The sequence below is a fragment of the Trichosurus vulpecula genome, chromosome 9, assembly GCF_011100635.1.
Source record: "Trichosurus vulpecula isolate mTriVul1 chromosome 9, mTriVul1.pri, whole genome shotgun sequence".
NCBI lineage: Eukaryota > Metazoa > Chordata > Mammalia > Diprotodontia > Phalangeridae > Trichosurus > Trichosurus vulpecula.
Window position 1 is genome coordinate 64,952,847 of NC_050581.1, and position 20,294 is coordinate 64,973,140.

The 20,294-nt window shown below is 40.8% G+C and overlaps 1 protein-coding gene across 3 annotated transcripts in view; it reads left to right on the forward strand.

The window, feature by feature from the left end:
• The first annotated feature begins 9,186 nt into the window (after positions 1-9,186).
• GKAP1 (G kinase anchoring protein 1) overlaps positions 9,187-20,294 on the forward strand; it is a 59,494-nt gene continuing 48,386 nt past the window's right edge. Inside the window, exons 1-2 of one of the 3 annotated variants that reach the window (XM_036739364.1) lie at positions 9,187-9,431; positions 10,170-10,302. The gene's annotated coding sequence lies outside the window, so the exon portion shown is untranslated. The remainder of the gene's footprint in view (positions 9,432-10,169; positions 10,303-20,294) is intronic. The other 2 variants (XM_036739366.1, XM_036739365.1) reach the window with 2 other exon arrangements.

A 20,294-nucleotide genomic window follows, 5' to 3' on the forward strand; every position in this document is an offset into this window, starting at 1 on the left:
CATGGCTCAGAAAGCTCCATGGGCTTCCTCTAGAGAGCATAACATAAACTCCTCCATTTGGCATTTAAAGCCCTTCACAGGCCAGCTCCAGCCCACCTATGAAGGCTTAGTGCATATTCCTCTCCCCACAGTGTGCTCCAGGTGGCTTGGCTTACTTTCAGCTCCCATATATGACACTCTATCTCCTGCCTCGACATCTCTGCAATTTGTTTTCTCTGCCTGAGATGCATTCCTTGTTCACCTCCATCTTTTAGAATCTCTCGCTTCTTTCTAGATTCAGCTCAAGTGCCAACTCCGTGTAGGATCTCTGCTGTTGCTAGTGGTCTCTTCTTCCCCTCACTCCATTACTTTGTATTTATCTGTACTTAACTGCATGTGTTCTCCACAATAGAATGTAAACTTATTCCACATACCTGTTAACATCTACTTATGTACTCCCTTTAACTAATTTTATTCTTTTTTAAATTGTCCTGTTTTATATGTTTAATTTTACAAACATTTTTAGAAGAAACAAGATGTAAATTCTAAATAAACAGAAGAAATAAAACATTGAAACAGTTGCCCAGAATACTTAAAACCAAATGAGTCATTTGAAGACTAAAACTTTCAGAAGACAGTGAACAGCAATTATCTGTGTTACGTACATACTCTGCATTAAAATTGTAATAATGTAGAAATAGTTTCTCAAAAGGTTATGCCATCAGAATACATGGCAGATTTTACACCAAGCTCAATAAACATTAGTGGACTAGGTACCGTTTCTCCAGGGATCAACCCGAGTTCAGATGGGTTCATCCTCAGGTGATAAAAAATTTGAACACAGCAATTCATAAAACAACCCTTTAAATATTACTGAAGTATATTATGAAATTCAGAGGTAGGATAACACCGATGTACTATATATTTTCAAGGTTAAAGTTTTCTCAGAAGAGTATAACAGAAAGATTTTGGGTTTGATGATCTAGGGAGGGAAAAAAATTTATAATGTAGAAAATATTTAAATTTGCCTTCAAACTAAAATCTACTTAATTTGCTTTCATTCTGATTCAAGTTTAACAAGTTATCTAAAACTGGTAAGACCTTATGATTATTTTTTTCCCAAGTATAGACATTTATTGGAATTGATGCCTCTCACGAAGCAGGCTAAGTTCCAAGAGGAACCAGCAGCTTCAGAGAAAGCAAAATAGATTTAAAAGTTTTTTTTTTTATTTTTAGTTTTCAACATTCAGTTCCACAAGTTTTTGAGTTCCAAATTTTGTCCTCCTCCCTCCTCTCTCCCCTCCCCGCCCAAGACAGCATGGAATCCTATATTCTACATAAACCTTCGCATTAAACTTATTTACACAATAGTCAAGTTGTAAAGAAGAATTATGACCAATGGAATGAATCATGAGAAAGAAGAAATAAAACCAAAAAAGAGAATAAAAAGAGAGCAAATAGTTTTCCTCAATCTGCATTCTGACTCCACAGTTCTTTCTCTGGATGTAGCTAGCTCTCTCCATCATGAGTCCTTTGGAGCTGTCTTTGAACCTTGTATTGCTGAGGAGAGCCAAGTCTATCAAAATTAGTCATTACAGAAGCAATATGTCCATGGTTGTGTACAGTGTTCTCCTGGTTCTGCTCCTCTCATATGTTTCCCACTTCTTATAAAGACCTTATAAATGTTACAGGTATTACAAGTACTAAAAAGTAAAGACTAAAGTTTGATTGTTGTCAATCTGCTAAATTTTAAAATGTTAGAATTATTCATTATGCAAAAGGAACTTCAAATTCCACAGCTCCATTTCAGAGCTGGTTGGTCCAAAGCATTTTCCTAAAGCCACTTCTGGAGATATTTTAGCTTTTTGCCTTTCTATCCCGTGCCTAGCACAGTGAATGGCACGTAGGAGGCACTTAAATACTTGCTGAATGAATGAAGCTCTCTGTCAAGGCACTTAAGCTGTTTCTATATACAAACTTGTGTTAATAAATTCCATGTGGCAACTCCTATTTTAGTTACATGTTACAGAAATCAGTGGCTCCAGGGAAATTTTCACTTTTTTGCTGTTCGTTCACAGGGCAGTTATGAGAAAAGCACATTTTTAACTGGAAAACTATATAAATAGGAGCTATTATTATGATTTCTAGACTCAATTCCCAGATCTCTCAAATGCTACTTTCCTCATTTAACTGAAAAATATATAGAAAAAACTCCTCCATGCTTCAATTTTTCTGTTCACAAAAAGGGGTTTATTTAGCACTTACTACAAAGTCAGAGAATTGTTCTACAGAAATCAACTAAAGATTTATTGACAAGAATGAGGATATAGTAAAGCTACATTAAAGTGTCCTTGACAATTTAACTGAGAGTGCCTTGATAGAGGGGCTTTTTCAGAGGAGCTCCTTGTACCCATTACCCCAAATGCAGTCTCTATCCCCATGCCTAAAACACAGTTGAGAGTTGGGCTGAAGATTACCTTGTTTAGCAAACTCTCCAGAAGTAGTGTAAATAATTACTGCAAAAATATTTCTGGAGAGTTATTCAAAATATTCAAGGGATACAAACTTTTCAAGCACCTTCAATCACTTCAGAAGCATCCTTTACATACAAACAGCATAAATACTAATTATTCAGTCCTTCTTCCTATTTATTAATTAGCAGGAACTCTTAGGCAACACTTTGTTAGCCCATTTGAGTCTATACTGTGCATTTTTTTAAAAAAAAGTTTTTCTAAGTGACTTAAAAGTAATAAAACTTTATTTAAAAAAAATTAAGACAGGCATGGTGAAAAAGGCTTGCAAGGCTGAATGGTGGAGATTCCATGAGCTCCAAGAGGGCTAAAGTGGATGGGGGGGTGGGGTGGCACTAAGTCCTGGGGTGTGATGGGGAGGGACCCTTGAGAGGAGAGGCACACCAGTCTAGGTCTGACAAGAAGGTCAAGGCTTTCCACTGATCTCCAGTGGCAACAGCAGTACTTCCAGCCTGGGTGAGAGAGGAAGACCCAGACTCCAACCCAGACTCCATCCACCTCCCCAATTAAATTTGTAATTCAAAAACGGATTCTTTATAGTCAAGATAAATAATGTAAGTGTATAAAAATACTGTGTGTGCCTCTTGAGAAGAGGCAAGAATTTAGAATGGTAGGTAAGCATCATAAATATTGATATTTTAGCAGTGGTCAGCGATGAATGTAGAACAAAAAAAGAACAGAAAATTTGAAGCTGCATTATACTTCTAAAATTTATTAAAGTTTCTTCATTTGTAAAATCAAGGGTGTGGAATATCGCACATCCTGTCAGACATGTCTGAAGTATTAGTTGGTTTTGATGAACTGCTTTTATTTCTTTTAAAAATTCTTTATTTTTTAAAGTGATGGATCCCTGGAATATACTTGCAAACTACTGTAGTGTAAAAAAATATTTTAAAAAATAAAATGAGGTGTTTGGATTAGACCACTAAAAAACTTATTGAGATGGGTAGGCTTCAAAGTTTCTAGAATTAAAAATACTTTAAAAACAATAAAGGCTTAATTAAGGGATGAGAATTTTAAGAATAAGATTTTGAGGATAAAAATTCATTATTTGGTAAAAAAAAAATTGTTGGGAAAACTGGAAAGCAGTATGGAAGAAATTAGGCATAGACCAATATCTTAAACCATTTACCAAGATAAGGTCAAAATGACCTAAATATAAAGACAGATAATACAAGAAAATTAGAAGAACATGAAACATATTACTTATCAGACTTATGGATAGGTAAATAAACAAGAGAGAGCAGTTAGCTGTAAAAATGGATAATTTAAATTACATTAAATTAAAAAGGTTTTGTACAAGTAAAACAAATGTAGCCAATATCAGAAGGAAAGCAGAAAATTGGGGGAAATTTTTTATAGACAGTTTATTAAAGGTCTCACATCTAAAATATATAAAGAACTTTGTCATATCATAAGGGTATGAGTTGTTCCCTAATTGATAAATGGTCCAAAGGATGTGAATCAGCAGTTTTCCAATGACCAAATTAATTTATGGTCATATAAAAAATACTCTAAATTATTACTAATTAGGAAAATGCAAATTAAAACAACCCTCCACACCTAGGAGATTGGTTAAAATGATTGAAGGGGAAAGCAACAAATGTTGGAGGGGACGTGGAAAAACTGGGACACTAATTCATTGTTGGTGGAATTGTGAACTGATCCAACCATTTTGGAGAGCAATCTGGAATTATGGCCAAAGATTATAAAACTATGTATACCCTTTGAATAGCAATACCATTACTAGGTCTATTTCCAAAGATGATTAAGGAAAAAGGAAAAGAACCTATATGTTCTAAAATGTTTATAACAGCTTTCTTTGTGGTGGCAAAGAACTGGAAATTGCAGGGATGCCCATTGACCAGGAAATAGCTGAACACGTTGTGGTATATGATTGTGATGGAATACTACTGTGTTATAAGAAATGATTAGCTCAATGATCTTAGAAAAACATGGAAAGACTTGGACAAAATAAGAGCAAAAAGAGAAGCAAGAGAATACTGTATACAGTAACAGCAATATTATTTTAAGAATGACTTTGAGTGAACAAGTTATTTTGACTATTATAAATACCCAAATTAACTATAAAGGACATATGAAGATGCTATTTGCATCCAGGGAAAGAACTGATAGAGGCGTCTATAGAATAATTTTACATACATATACCTATTTGTGTTTAATGGTAGCCATGGTGGGGAAGAAAAAAAAAGAAATTTACATGATAATTTTGTATATTGGAAAGGAATGGCAAGTTGTGTAGAGTAAATTTGCACTTTTGTGTGCAACCCCCCCCAAAAAAAAACACTAATAAAGAATAATTACTGCTTACAACAATGGTCTGTTTCTTAAAACTTAAATGTTTACTATAGATTGTTAACTTATGGCTTCCTAAAAACCATGGATGTACAACTTTAATGCTTCATCTCTGTCTTTTTATTAGTTCCCAAATTTTATGTTTAATAATATGATGGCAGCTAACGTTTATAAAGCACCTACTATGTGCCTGGTATTGTGCTAAGCACTTTACAGTGTTATCTCCTTTGACTCTCACAGCACTGGGAGAGGTAGGTGCTATTAGTGATCCAGACGAGGAACCGACCTACAAAACTCTGTAAGAATCACATTACAATAATTTATATTTCTATGCTACTTTCTGGCCTTCTGGCAGTCTTACTTGTTCTCCGTTTTGATCAACCCACATTTACTGCTATTTTGATCTCCAGCTTAGGTTTTTAATCATTTATATTTAATGTGGCAGACCTAAAATCATTAGTACTTTGACTGTACAGGTGATGGCAGCGGAATAGGGAGAACATGAAGTTTAAAAAATGAACCTCAAACCAAAGGATGAGGGAGTCTGCCTCTTCTAACACATTTTTGAACTGTTTTACCTATGTATTTGCATTTTGCCCATCACATAATAGTGGTGGAGATGGCAGCTGCCTGTGCTGATGAGGCTCAAGAGAGGCTTCAGAAATTTCTGCCTCAGATACGTGGAACAACCAAAGCCCCAGGTAGAATCCTTTCATCATCTGTGAAGGATAACACAATAAGCCACTATTGCTCTTTGACACCTAAATTCAAATGTACTGATCTAATCCCCTAAAATCACCCAGAAAGGATGGTGGCCAGGAAAATGTTGACAGGAGGTATGGTTAGTCAAGAAAAATCAGTACCATGGGAAACTAGGCCTTGAAGGAATGGGAAGAATTGCAATCTGAAGATGTGTAGAAGTTGTTCCCAGCATGTGAGGGAGGAAAAAAAAAGGCAGGATAAAAGTAATGATAACAATGATAGCAACTAGTTTTTACACGGCGTATTAAGGTTTGTAAAGCATTTTTACATCTATAGTTTCATTTGATACTTAGAGTAATCCCACAAGCAAGCCCAGTTTAGGTGAAGGGGAGTCGTGTGAAATGAGGCTGGAAAGACTGGAAAGTGCCAGACTATGCAAGGTTTTGAATGCCGGCCTAAGGAGACAGCATTTTTAGCCTGCACACAATGGAGAGCCAGTGTTTGGGCAGAGGAATGTGGTCAGATGTATGTGAACAAGAGTTGTAGAGAATGGGTTTAATGATATTTATGCAGGTAACTCCAGGATCTCTATGTCTGACCTTCTTTCTTTCCTGACTGCTTGTCCTGTATTACCAACTGTGTGCTGGCCATTTCCAACTGCGTGTCCTGCAGCCAGCACAAGGGCAACGCATCCAAAACCCAACATCTGATACCAAATCCCTTCTATTTCCCCCTAAGCCCACCTCTTTTCCAAACTTGCCTATTCTGTGGAGAGCACGACTGTCATTCCACTCACCCAGGTTTGCAGCTTCAAAAGCTTCTACTTAATCCTTTCCTTTACCTCATAGATTCAATCAGTAGCTGAGTGTCTCCCGTCTGCCTGCTCCCTCCAGACACCACAAGCTCCCCTTGCCTCTCTTCTGGACTGCACCACAGCATCCTAATTGATCTTCTGCATGCAGTCAATCCTCTCCCCAATCCACCCTCCACAGTGGCCAAGGAGAGTTCATCTAAAGCGTGCCTGACCGTATCACTCCCTACTCAATATGCAGTGGCTCCCTATTACCTCTAGGTTCAAATGTAATCTCCTCTGGCATTTAAAGCCCTTCACAACCCGGCTCCAATCTGCCTTTCCAGCCTCCTTCGACATGTCTCCCTTTCTCCTAGTTTGTGGTCCAGTCAAAATGGCCTTCTTGCTGTTTGTCACATACGACACCCCAGGGCCCGTATCTGTGACTTTGTACTGCCTGTGGTCCTTGCCCAGAACGTAGTCGCTCATTTCCCTCAAAATTCAGCTCAAGTGCCACTTTGTCCATGAAGGCTTTTCTGATTTCCCCAACTGCTGCTAGTGACCTCCTCCCCCCCATAGGACATTGATTTTATTCTGAATATATGTCTTCCATGATGGCATCAGAGGGCCTCGAGGGCAGGAAGTTTCATTTTTGTCTTTGTACCCCTGCTGACTACCACATCAATGCTTGTTGGTAGTACCTCTCCTCTCAAAGGACCTTGTATTTATCATCATATATGTATGTGCAGATGGCATGTTGTGTGTGTAGGTGGTGTATATGCCGGTCCCCCCAATAAAATATGAACTCCTGGAAGATGGGGAATGTTTCTGTCTTGGTATCTCCAGTGCCTAACAATACTCATCATGTAGTAAGTGCCTATTAAGTGTTTGTTGATAGATTTATTGAGGCAGGGAAGTCAGGTTGGAGTTGGTATACAAGGCCTGACCTAGGATGATGGGGGCGAGCAAGGGAGGACACCTCCCTCATTTAGCACTCAAAGATCTGTAGATTGGGAGCCCCGGGGGAGTGGGGGTGACTATCTGCAGGGTCCTAAGGTACCCTCTGGGTCTTTACTTCTAAATACAGCTCAGAAGCCCCCATTAATAGTCATTTAGCTCAAAGCCAAGATGGTACAGTAAGAATGGCTACAAAGCGTCTGCCCTCCCCAGGAGTACAGTCGGTGGAAACAGCAGGCATAGCTTAGAGTATAGTCGTGGTAAAGCACACATTAGGGAACACGAGTGGGCCAGGGTAGTTCCTCTCTGGAACACAGGGCCCTTCTTGTGGTATCTTCCTCCCCCTCTCCCTGTCCCTCCAGAGCATCTTTGCCGGGCAGGCCGCTCAGGTCCGCCCCTTCACTCTGGACCAGTGGGACTGGCAGAGAGCTTTTTCCAAGCCGCCAATCTTCAGCCTACGGATGCTATTCGCACTTTGTAAAAAACCAAGAGGAAAGGTTTGTTTTGTTTTTTGCAATTAGGTTAACACATTAACACATCCCCTCTGTGTGCTCCTAACTTTCTGGATTCACATCAGGAGCCAGCTCCTTCCTCCCTCACTACAGAAACAAAAGTTGTGTGCGAGGGTGGTAATAAGACTCGGCGACACTAGGCAAGATAAATGAAGAATCCTGAGAGAATGGCGACGCTGTCGATAGAAACAGGGGCCACAAAGAAACAGGCCTGCGGAACGTGGGCTTACTGAGTCAGGGAACACCGCACCTTCTCAAAAATCCAACGAGTAAGCCAGGCATGCTGACTTTCCGGGGAAGGGAGGAGAAGCAGCACTTACAGAGCTCCTACTACGTGCGAGGCACTTGTGCCGAGCTGTCTTTTTTTTACAATGACCCTGCAAGGCAGGCGCTGCTATATCTCCATTTTACAGTTGGGGAAACGGAGGCTGACAGAGGTTAAGCGACTTGCCCTGGATCACACAGCGTGTGAGGCCCAATCTGAAGGGTCACTACGAAGAACTTCAGGCTGCCTAAGGAACTGACATTCAACTAGCGGGTATACGGATGGAAACCTGCTTTTTCAGAGTCGCCCGACACCGGAGTGGGTGGTAACATTTAAATCGGGATTTAATAATCCCGCGCTGGCTGGATCCTTCCAAGGCACCGGACGCCCGGCTCGCAGACCACTACCAGGCAGTTTCTGGGGTTCACAAGCCCCCGCCGCACCGCACCCCCAAACAGAAGACAGGCCAGCTCACAAGCGCTCCGGAGGTAATACCCAGCAAAGACACCGGCGCCAGGCGCCCATCGGCCCCGGGTAGACTTAATCTTGTGTGCTTCGGCCTCTCGGCCCCACCTCTGGGGGCCTCGCTTCCCCACCACCCCCTAGGCAGCGGCGGCGGCCTCTCGGAGCTATTTCGACCCTGCCCGGCCCCCGTAGCTCCCCTTCTCCAGCAGGTGGTTCTGGTTTTCTCCCCCAACTCCAGCCGCTCACGTCACTCGAGAACCTCTGCCCACGCGCCACCGCCGCAACCAACCGAGAAAATAAACAAACCCCGAAACGGACCGCAGGGGCGCGCGAGGCCCCGCCCCTCCGCTCCGCCCTTCACCCCCCCACCCGCCCCCGCCTTCAGGTCCACCCAGCACCGACCCGGGGGCTGCTCCGCAGCCGCTGAACTAGCCGTCCTCTCCCTCCCATCCACGTGAAAGCTCGCTCACCTCGACCCGCACGGGGCTTTTCTGTGCCCTCTCCCCTCGTCGCCCCCCGCCCCCACCCCCGGGCTGCACAGCTCGGCCTCCTCCCGGCGCCCCGGACCCGTTATACACCACCCCCTTCACCCCACCGCAGCGCGCGCAGAGCGAGCTGGGGTGAGGGAGTGAGTGCGCGTGCAGCGCAGGGCCGAGAGGCGCCCCCCCCGCCCCCAGCCCGCGGCGGCCTCCCCTCCCCCTCCCTCCCGGCCCCGGACCGTCTCGCGCCGCCGCCGCCGTCGGGCTCCGCGCGCTCTCCCGTCTCCCCCGCGCCCCCGCCCCCTTCTCCTCCCAGTTGACGGAGGAGCCAGAGACCCAACGCCCAGCGCGGCCGGCCCCGAGGAGCCGCCGCGGCCAGCCAGCCAGCCGAGGAAGAGGAGGACGGAGTGGGGGGAAGCCGCGGAGGGGAACGCGGTGAGTTGGGGGAGGGACCCGGCCGAGTCTGGGCGAGCTGGCGGCCAGGGACCCGCCTCCCCTCAGGCCCCGCAGCCTTGCCCTCGGCCTGGGGCGAAGGGCGCCGGGGCAGCACCCGGGGGCGGGGGCGAGGCCCGAGATCGCCCGAAGGGATGCGGAGACCGTGGGTCGGCCCAGGCCGCCGGGCAGCGGCGACCCCCCGGCCGGAGCCCGGTCCCTTCCAGCCTTACCCTCCTCTTACCCCAAACTGGGGGCGCGGGGAGGAGGGGGATGAATTGAGGTTCCCCTGATCCGGGGCTATCGGGGGAAGGAGAAGGAAAGGGGTGTTCTTCCCGGGTGTCCCCGCGTTCTCCAGCGCCAGACCCCCCGCTGCGAGTGGGATTGTTGCTTAACGAGTCCCCCTCCCGGATTGTTGCCTGGTGATCCCCCGTTTCCAGAGTTGTTGCCCCACGGAACCCCCTTCCCGGGGCGTTGCTTAGTGAGGCCCCCTTCTCAGGTCTCTGCCCTGTGAGCCCCCTCCTCCTTGGGCTGCAGCCGTCGGGAGGGTCGCCTCCTGGGCTCCGCCGGCTTGAGGATGCCCGAGGCTTGGGCAGCGGAGCTCTCGGTGCAGGTGCCTCCCCCACCTCGGGGCCGAGGATCCCGGCGGCGGCTCCCAGGCCCACCTGGCAGAGGGCAGCCCCCGGGGGGGCCGGGCCAGGGTGGGCTTGTTTGGTCTTGACTCATTCCTTTTTTCCCCAGGTATTGCATTCTTCATGCGCGTCTGAAGTCTCGCCCAGCCAGACTGCTTCCTTGCTTTGCCTTGTGCTAATAAGATTTGGGGCACCTGTTAACACCGTAGGAGCGGAGAAGTTGGCTCTTGTTCACGGATGAGGTACAGTTACTCCTTTTTTGGATGATGTGCTGCTCTGCCTCCCATAGTTGATTGAGTTTGAATTGGATAAAGACTTTTTTTTCTCCTGGAAGAAGGAAGCTCTGGAAAAATTTCGCCAGGTTTTTAGGCGTCTTTTGAAACTGGACTTAAAAAAAAAAAACTTTTCAGCATTTCGTACCATTTCAGCTGTTATATTTTTCTAATAGCAAATGTCCCCCAAAGTATCTAAATAATTATTTGACAAGACTTTGATATAAGAAAATTACATGGGCCATTGAAAACATTTAATCCTAAATTAATAGGAAATTCAGTTTTTCTCCGTGTTAAATCCCTCAATCCTGGGCATTTTTGATATCTAAGAAAGGCTACTAATACCGTAATGATCCAAAAAACCTTTATTAAACTTCTGCTGTTTTCCAGGGACTGTGCTAAACCTTTAAGGATGCATTCAAAGGCAAAAAAGGAACAGTTCCTGTCTTTTTTTTTTTGGGGAGGGGGGTAGGGCAGGGTGGAAGTGTATATAAATATAGTACAGAGTATATTGTGGGGGGATGAGAAATCCTCAGAAGATATCATCCGAGCATTTCTGAAGAAAAGAGGAACTTTGAAAGGTGGCGATGAGGAAAGTTTGAGCAAATTCGTTATGGCCAGGTACGGTGATTGAATTTGGGAAACAGCCCTCCTAGGGTGTATATCTGGGAAGAGGATGAAATAAGGCTGGGCAAGCATCATTGGGAGCCAGATTTAGTGACATAAAAGTATCTTCAGAGCTTATTTTATAGTGATCTTGTGATTTTTTTAAAATTATTTTTCTTGGGGTTTTAACTAAATTTTTTTTCTGAAAACATTTAAAAATTTTGTATCTCATTTTTTTAGATCATCCTCATTTCTGAAAATATCCCTTCCTTACCCTACCCAAGGAGCCACCTCTTGCAATGGAAAACAAAAAAGAGGGGTTCAAAAAAGGCAGTTTAGCAAAATTGTCCAATATACTGTTTCTGACAGTATATATACCCATAACTACACACACACACACACACACCCACACACACCCACACACACCCACACACCCCCATAGTCTCCTATCTCTGTATAGAAAGTTACATTTTCTCACCTCTTCTTCAGGGCCAAACTTTTCCTCATAGTCATCCAGTGCTCTTTCCTCTTGTTTTATTTCTTGTAGAAATGGATGTTAAAAAACGAATTAGGGCTATCCACAACAATGTTAAAAATTATTCGTTACTTGATGGGGTTTTCTTCCGGAAAGTCTTTTCCAGAACTTTTCAACATGCTAGTTTTGATGCTTTACCTTTGAAAGGCTAATGTCACTTTCACATTCACATGAGGCATCAGGATAGAACTTCACAGGAAATAAAAGGATTTGGCCACAAAAATATAAGCCAGAAATATTTATCTCATTTATTGTGAATCACCCGTTGTAGATGTCTAGCCTTCTTTTGCAACTTTACGCACTTGTAAATTTCTCCAACATACATCTAGAATTAGATCTTTCAGTCTATTAATAACTCATTTTATAGCACTTCAGAATTCACAAAGACCCTTTCTCACAGCAACCTTGAAAATAAATTATTGATAAAACATATTCCAAAAGTTAAATATAGATGGATTTAGGGATTACTAAATCTATGCCTTACTTAGCTCAGTTACTGTAGTTAAAGATAATTGCTGGCATTTAAGATTTGCTAAGGGCAAGAATTTCCTAACATTTTGACATTGACAATCTTCCTTTAATATACAGTAGTCAAGTGACATTCAGTAATGTGCTCAGCAGAAATAGAGGAGTGGTACTCACGTGTGTATGGTGGTCTCACCTCCATATTTAAATTTCTGTGCTATTTATAGTCCTGTAGTGTGTTGTTTGTTTAAACATTTTATTGGTATCTCTAAAAGTCAGTTCTTGATTTTTTTCCTTGTGTTCTTTCCATCTGCTTATTTGATCTTTCTTTTATACCAGCCTTATCTCACATTTCTCCCCTTAATGTACTCTATATCCTAGTCTTAATTGTACCTAGTAGCTAGTCCTAGAATTCAGCCCCCATTTCTAGAAAGCACTTCTTTTTCACCTCTACCTTTTGGGATTGTTAATTCTTAAGATGAAAGCCTTTCTTGATTCCCTCTAAGTTGTTAATTGAGAAAGAAAAGGCATCTCACGTTTTATTTTCTTTTGTTCTTGCATCTCCCCGATAGGAAATAAGTTCTGTGTTGATTTAGATTTATATTTTAGCCTTTGTATCCTTAGTGTCCATTACAGTTCAGTATAGAAAACAAACACTTAACATTTGATAAATTTCAATTGTACGTGTGTTATACTGAACCACTGACATTTCCCTGTGCTTGCCCTTTTCAGATCTTGTCCCAACGTCCATTTTCTCATAAGGTTAATATAATCTTATGTTTCATTCTATTGATTTTACCAGAGAAAGAATCTTTACTGTAGGTTGATTTCTTTGATAGACCTTGTTCTGTTGTTTATGATTCTGTATCCCATAAATCACAGAACAGTGCTTAGCTTGTAAATAAAATGAATATCCCTCCAAACTGTTGAACTGTAATAATTAATATGTCTTCTGGGCAGTAGCACACTGGTATCTTCAAAGGATGCTGAGCAAAAAGCCACCTGCTCCATACTTCTTTATCCACCCCATATGCCCCCCACTCCCAAATTTAAAGAGGCTTTCTGTCATAAAGAGATGTAGAGGAGGTGGCCATTCACCCCATTAGACTGTGCAGGTGTTCTCTCTCCTGTGTAAATTGGCATTCATCTTCTTGTTGTCAGTGGCCAATGCTTGCTACCTCCTTTATGGTTCTAATTTCCAGTGGCTAATTAAGCCATCTGCCACTTTTCCTTAATTTCTTTTCCTTTAGGTATTCTGTTACTTTTATACTTGGGAAAAGCTAGGCCTTTTGTAAACCTTGCCAACTAATTAGAGCACACCTTTCCCTTCTGTACAGAGTTCTCTGAACTTTTCACAGAGTAATACATGTAATCTTGGCTCTTCTCAGCAGAATTTGTTGTTGTTTGTTCAATGACTACTTCTTTGCCTGCCAGATAATTTTGGGGAGGCATCTATGTTTGGAGCCATTCCAGAAGCCTGACATCTTCTGGGAGCCAAAGCTGAAGTTTTACATTTGATACTTTCAACGTATTTTGTTGTGGAGTTAGGTATGCCTACTACATAAGGAAAGTTGTTTTTATGTGGCTTCTGCCATGATTTTTTTCCTCATTTGCCTAACACGTTCATTCGTGTCTTGCTTTCTTTCCTCATAGGGTCAAGGAGCCATTTAATCTAAAACATGGAAATAAATTATTTCCAGCAGTGATTCTGGGGAAATACTTTGGACCAAACAACTCTAAAACTGAATTGTGAAATTTACAGTCAATTTAAAATGATGAAATATTTTAGAATTATTAAAATTTAGCGTGTTGACAGCAATCAAAATGTTGTGGTCAGTTTATATTTCTTGAAGTACTTATAGCATTTACAGAATTTTATCAGTTTTTAAACAAGTCATCTGACTTGTTAAACTTGAAGCAGAATGAATGTATATGAGGCATATTTTAATTGAGAAGCAAGGTTAAATATTTTTCCATATTGCAAATTTTTTCCCCCTTCAGATTATCAACCAGAAAACATTCTTCTAGGAAAATTTCAGACTTGAAAATAAAATACATGGGTGTGATATCACCCCCACATTACCAGTTCTTTGAATTTCATGTTTCAAAGATAAGACTGAATGGTAATTATCAACAGTAATATTCACTTCAAAATGTGTCAAACTCAAATAGAAATGGGGTCACTAAACCATACATAAGGATCACTGTCACATATTGACTTAGACAAACATTGTCTATGTTCTGTTATGTTTTTATTTATTTTATTAAATATTTCCCAATTACCTTTTATCTGGTTCAGGCTTTACAGAAAGAGTGTAGTTAGCAATAGATATCACTTACTTAGACTATAGTTATTGATATTTAAGTGAATCATTATTTCACCAGTGTTTGCATTCTTTTCTCTGATGCGTATTGCTACTGTTTTTGTGAATTGATGCAGCCAAAAAGTCTTACCGCCTGATGGCCAACATTCTGGCAACAAAACTACTTGAACATAGGTTGATAACTGGACAAAAGGCATGTAGCATACTAGTACATTTCCAGCTTGACAGGATTTGTCAAAGCATGCATTCTGATGGTATAACATTTTAAGAAACTTTTCACATCAGGATTTTGAGAATATGTATGTGTACACATACATAATTTTGTTTACTATCTGTTGGAAGTCTTAACCTTCAAATGACTCACTTGTTTATAAGTGTTTTGGGCAGCCGTTTCAATATTTTATTTCCTCTATATATTTCGAATTTATATCTTGTTTCTCCTCAAAAATATATTACTTTATAAAATTAAGCATACAAAATAGGACAGGTTTTTTGGGGGGGCAGGGCAGTTGGGGTTGAGTGATTTGCCCAAGGTCACAGCTAGTAAGTGTCAAGTATCTGAGGCTGGATTTGAACTCAGGTCCTCCTTACTCCAGGGCCAGTGCTCTACTCACTGAGCCACCTAGTTGCCCCGACAGTTTTTAAAAGAACAAAAACTAGTCAAAAGGAGTATATAAGTAGTTATTACCACCAGATACCTGGAATGAAGTACAAAAGTTGAGCAAGATTTTAGCTCTTAATTTCTTGGCATCTCAGGCAAAGAAGGAAAAGATGGGAAATGTATGCGCTTCAGTCTCATTATCTGGGAGGGGTTTTTCCCCTAGCATTGACCTAATGGAGAAGTTTATTGTATGGGTTCTTACGTAAAGGATACTGGATAACACATCTAAAGCTGATTCTGCAAAAGACACAAACATTGCTATTTAAATCAGCAATGCTTATAACCAACCATTTTTTTTTTTCTAAGCTAGAGTATGGTATAGAATCTTGGCAAAAGTATTTTTGCAGGGACCTAAGGTAAACTGGGTATGTTTTTTCTGATTATCCAGCTTAATGTAGGGAAAGAGAAAGAACTTAGAAACTCTGGGAGAATAGTCAGCATGTTCATCAGGGGCATTTCCCCTGCCCAGCCCCTTTCCCTGCATGTCTTTCTCTCTTCCTTCCTCTATACCCACTCCCTTCTCTCATCTCTCATTTTCTCCAGATGTATGACCTGAACCTTACTGTGCTTCAAGAGTTGAATTATCTGACTAACTATATTGATAATATTCTCAGCTCTTGATTAAAGCATGGTGAAAATATACCTTTAATATACAGAAGGCAAATTAGATATTCTGTTAAAAGTTTAGGAGCCTAACTTCTCTTTACACTGGCAAATATGTCTTTAGACCCAAGCGTCTGTAGGGACTTAATACCTTGAAAAGTTGAATTCTAAGCTAAAGTCAGAAGTCTGCTGGCAGGTCCCTTTATTCACAGAGTCGTGGAGCATGTGGCATAGAAGAAGGACCACATGTGTTAGGCTGGCTACAAAGATTCCTACATTTAAAAGCCAATAATTTCCTTAGCCAGGACCTTGGAATTTTCTCAAGCTCTCATATGAGACACAGTCCTGTTCATAGTGAGATATTTTTGGCTTAAACAATTTTATGGACAGATGTTACCAGACAACTGCCTCAACCACAAAAGAAAGTCACTTTTCCAGTTGGACTCTGATTTCAAGTAAAACTCTTAGCTTGATGGATGTGCCAAGATCATTTAACTTAAATATGCATCATCCTCCTTTCTCCACATACATAGATGAAGTGACCTATTGAATATAGGTAGTTGTTTTTTATCCAGTTAAGAGTTGAAAAATGTTTGCCAAATTTGGTCTTATTAATTTTGATATGTTGCAAAAAGAGTCTGTGTAAATAGCTAGCTCAAAGCCGAGGAAAACCTGAGTTCAAGACCTGCCTCTGACGCTTGATGGCAAGGAGCTGGGCAAGTCTTTTAACCTCTCAGTACGCTATGCAGCTCTTTATGACTGTGAGACAGGTGGCATTTTAAGTTTTACAGATTTGCCAAGTTTTTTACATACTTTGCTTCATTTGGTCTATCTAACATTTCTGTGAGTTAGGTACTATAGTTACTAGCTTCATTTTAGAGATGAGGAAACAGGCTCATAGAAATTGTGACTTGTCTGGTCAAAAAACCAGTAAGTTTCAGGGGCAGGGTTTGACTTTGGGAGACTTAAAAATACAGTCCTTTTTGTATCATATGTACTTGCAAATACAGTCCTTTTTGTATTATATGTACTCTTTTGCATTGTTTTCTTGGCGATGTTAACATTATATTATTACCATAGAGGAGGATACTTCCGTTTCTATAGCCAAAAAGTACCTCTTCAATTAATCCAAAAGCTCCTCCTAGGGAATAGAAACTCAAATTAACTTGCTAACTTTTCTTGGAATTCTCTCAACATTCCTAGGTAGTAACCTGGTCTCTCAAATATTTCCATGGACAGGACTACCAAAACCTTATTGGACAGAATGATGTATTAAATCAATGGTGTCAAACTCAAATAGGAATGAAACCCCTTAACCATACATAAGGATCCCTGTGGGTTTCATATTGACTTAAAAACTACATATTAACATCTATATTTTATCATATTTTTATCATATTTCATTTTAATCTGGTCCAGGATGTTGTGGTTGGCATCTGACCCATAGGTCTTACACAGGCTGGACACCTCTGTCTCAAAGACCCGTTTCTCTCAATTCTGAAATTTTCTTATTGTTACTGGCCCTTCTTTCTCTCTGGGCCACCAGTCATGGAGTATCATAAATAAAACCTAGGATTGCCCAAATGCTCAGTGATCTGTGTTCATATGTATTGTCCAAGCCTATCTTCCTTTTTGCATATACCACCTCACATTCAGAAAGGTACTTTCTTGAAGGATGCATTTCTACACATTCTGCTTCAGTTCATTATGATTTATATTCATTTCAATTTAAAGACCAACAGCAGTGGAGATTCTAGTACATCTTGAGATAAGTTGTTGTAATTACCAGAAAATTTTACCTTTATTTTGAGCCCAAGTATGCTTCTTGGTAACCTTCCTGCCTTGTCCCAGACGTTAGCACAGTGCCTGGCAAATGGTAGTTGCTTAGTAAATGTTTATTGACTGATTGACTTCAGGCCCTTTAGGACAAAGCAGAACAAATCTGACCCTTATCCAAATTATAGCCTTTGAAATACTTGAAAACAGCCATTGTAATAAATAAAAGAAAAAACATTTATATGTGCTAAGCACTGGGACTACAAATATAAAAGATAGTCTCTGTTCTCAAGGAGCTCACTTTCTAATGGGGCAGCATCACATGTAGAAGATTTCACCAGCAAGTGAGAAGGAAAGGTCCTTTGATCCTTGTGGTACAGAAGCAAAGCAGATGGTAATGTATCAATTTCAATGTCATGTCCGCTGATAAAAATCCCATCAGTTTCTGATAATAAACCATTTGCCAGCACCAAGTACTTTAGTAGCAAGAACTTTTTCTTTTTTGAGTTGGGTAGTAATCTGTTGCTGCAGAATCTACAGAATCAGTTGTCAGGCCACTTCTCCGTGCGGGCTACTTCCCAGGATGCTGGCTCTGAGGATTGGGCTGGAAGCATAACAAATGATCTGGGAGACACTACTTTTCCCAAGAAGTGGATTCTAGGCTTTTTCTGTCAGTGTCTTGGGGGGATGTTGTGGTTGAGTGGTAGTAGTGGCTCAACTTGTCTGGCACAAGTCACTTCCTATCTCTTCCCTACTTTTGGTAGACTAGTTTGCCTGCCCCATAGGTGATCTCCCTTTATGTCTTTATTCTTCCAGAGAAAACATCACTAGTTTTTTCAATGGAGCCTTATTAAGCATGGCCTTTTATTATGTACTCCACTTAATTTTTTTCCTAAAATATGGCATCCTGAACTGAATATAATATTCCAGAACTTTCTTGATCAGGCCAGAGTGTTGTAGTAGTAGGGGTAGCAGTAATCATACCTTTCTTGCTGTATATACTATACCTTTCTCATTCCACCCAAAGAATCCATTAACTTTCTTGAAAGGCTGCTGTGTCTCACTGATTTGCAGATAGCTAAAATATCCAAATCTCTTTCACAGGAGCAATTTTCTAGCCATGCTTTTTCTCTTCTGTGTGCAATTGAGTTTTTGAATCAAAGGGGAGGAATTTAATGCTGTTAAATTTCATCTTTTTAGATTTGACCATTGTTCTGGGCAGGTGATGCCATCTTGTATCTGTTTTAGCTAGCTTCATCCCATTTTATCTTATTGCTGCTTTGGTAAGCTTGTCACCAATAAAAATGCAGACCAGTAGTGAAGAACAGACCCCTGAGGTTATCATTAGAGACTTTCCTCCAGATTGTATTAGCCCATTAATTTAACTTTAGTCTGTTCCTTCAAAATTCTGAATCCATTTTATTATGCTATAAACCTAGTTCACATTTTTCAACAATGATTTCATTGAAAAGTTTTGTCAGATGCTATGCTAAAACATAAGTAGTATTTCTTGTCTATGGCAGTGCTTTGTTGCACTAGTCTAGTAATACTGTCAAAAATTAAATTTAATCTGAAATTTAATCTATTTTTGATGAACCCAGTTTGGCTCTTAGGGATCGCTGATTCCTTTTCTAAAATGCTCGTAATCTCTCTAATATGTCCTAGTGTTGTGCCAAGAATGTCAAGTTTACTGGTTTGGTAGTCTGAAGATTGCATTGTCTTTGCCTTTTGAAAATTGGAACAGCATTTATCTCTAGTCTTGTGGTACCTTTTCAGAGATCAGCAACTTAGCAGTCATATGTACAAGTTCAGAACTACATCCAAATGTGGTTTTCTAGGTCTGGTAAATTGAATTCATTGAAGGCAGATAGCTGTACTTTTAAATTTCCTTATCTTAGGTCTCAGTTCCCTGTTAACTACTTTGATTTTATTCTTTCCAGTTCAAAGATGTTCTCCATGGTGAAGAAAACAAGCCAGAGAAGAGTTATTTTCCTTCTATTGGCAGGACACATCTGACCAAGGCAGTTGTCCTTCTTTGATCTTTCTCTTGCTAAAAATTAAAATATTTTTATTTTGGCATAAGGTTGTCTCTGACCACTCTCATTTTAGCAAGATTAATCAATACATTTATACAGATTGACTTCAGAGACAGGTAATTTAGGGCAAAATATTTATGTCTTAAAGATCTTTAATTGTGTCTCCCTACAGAAAACTTTAGAAAGGCACAAAATGATGTAATTAAGAGATTATAGCATTGTATAGTGGATAAGAAGTCTGACCTTGGAGTAATAAAGACCTGCATTCAGATTCCACATATTTTTGGATAGTTTTCCTTTCTCAGAAATTTTTCTTATTTCAGGACTAAATGTGCCTTTGTGCAACTTCTGCCCCTTCTAGTTCTTCTCTCTAGGGACAAGATGAACAAATTATTCTTACTTGCATATCGAACTCAGTATATCCCTTATAGAATTCATTCCCCGCTGTACCTCTCCTTCCACCCCCACCCTCCACGTCTCCCTCTTCTAAACTTCCCTATTTCTGATAAGGTCACCACCATCCTTGGGTTCATGTAGATTTTAACCTCAGAGTCAACCTCAGCAACTTATTCTCCCTTAACCCTATATGTACTTGCCAAGGCTTAGTGATTTTATTTCCACATCCTTCAGTTCTGTTCCTTTTTCTTCACTCACATAGCCATTACTTTAGTTAAGCTTCTCATCACTTTCACCTATTACGATAGCCTCACAATTTGTCTCCTGCCTCCAGTCCCTCTTTCTCCAGTTAATTCTGCACACAGCTGTCAAAAATGACATTCCTAAAACGCAGGATTGTGTGACTCCTCTGCTTAATTGGTTTCTGTTACCACTAGAACAAAATACAAACTTCTCTGTTTGGCATTTACAGTCTTTCACCTGGCTCCGAACTGCCTCTCCAGCCATATCATGTTATTCCTCTTCACATGTCCTTCATTCCAGGGAAACTGACTTTCTTA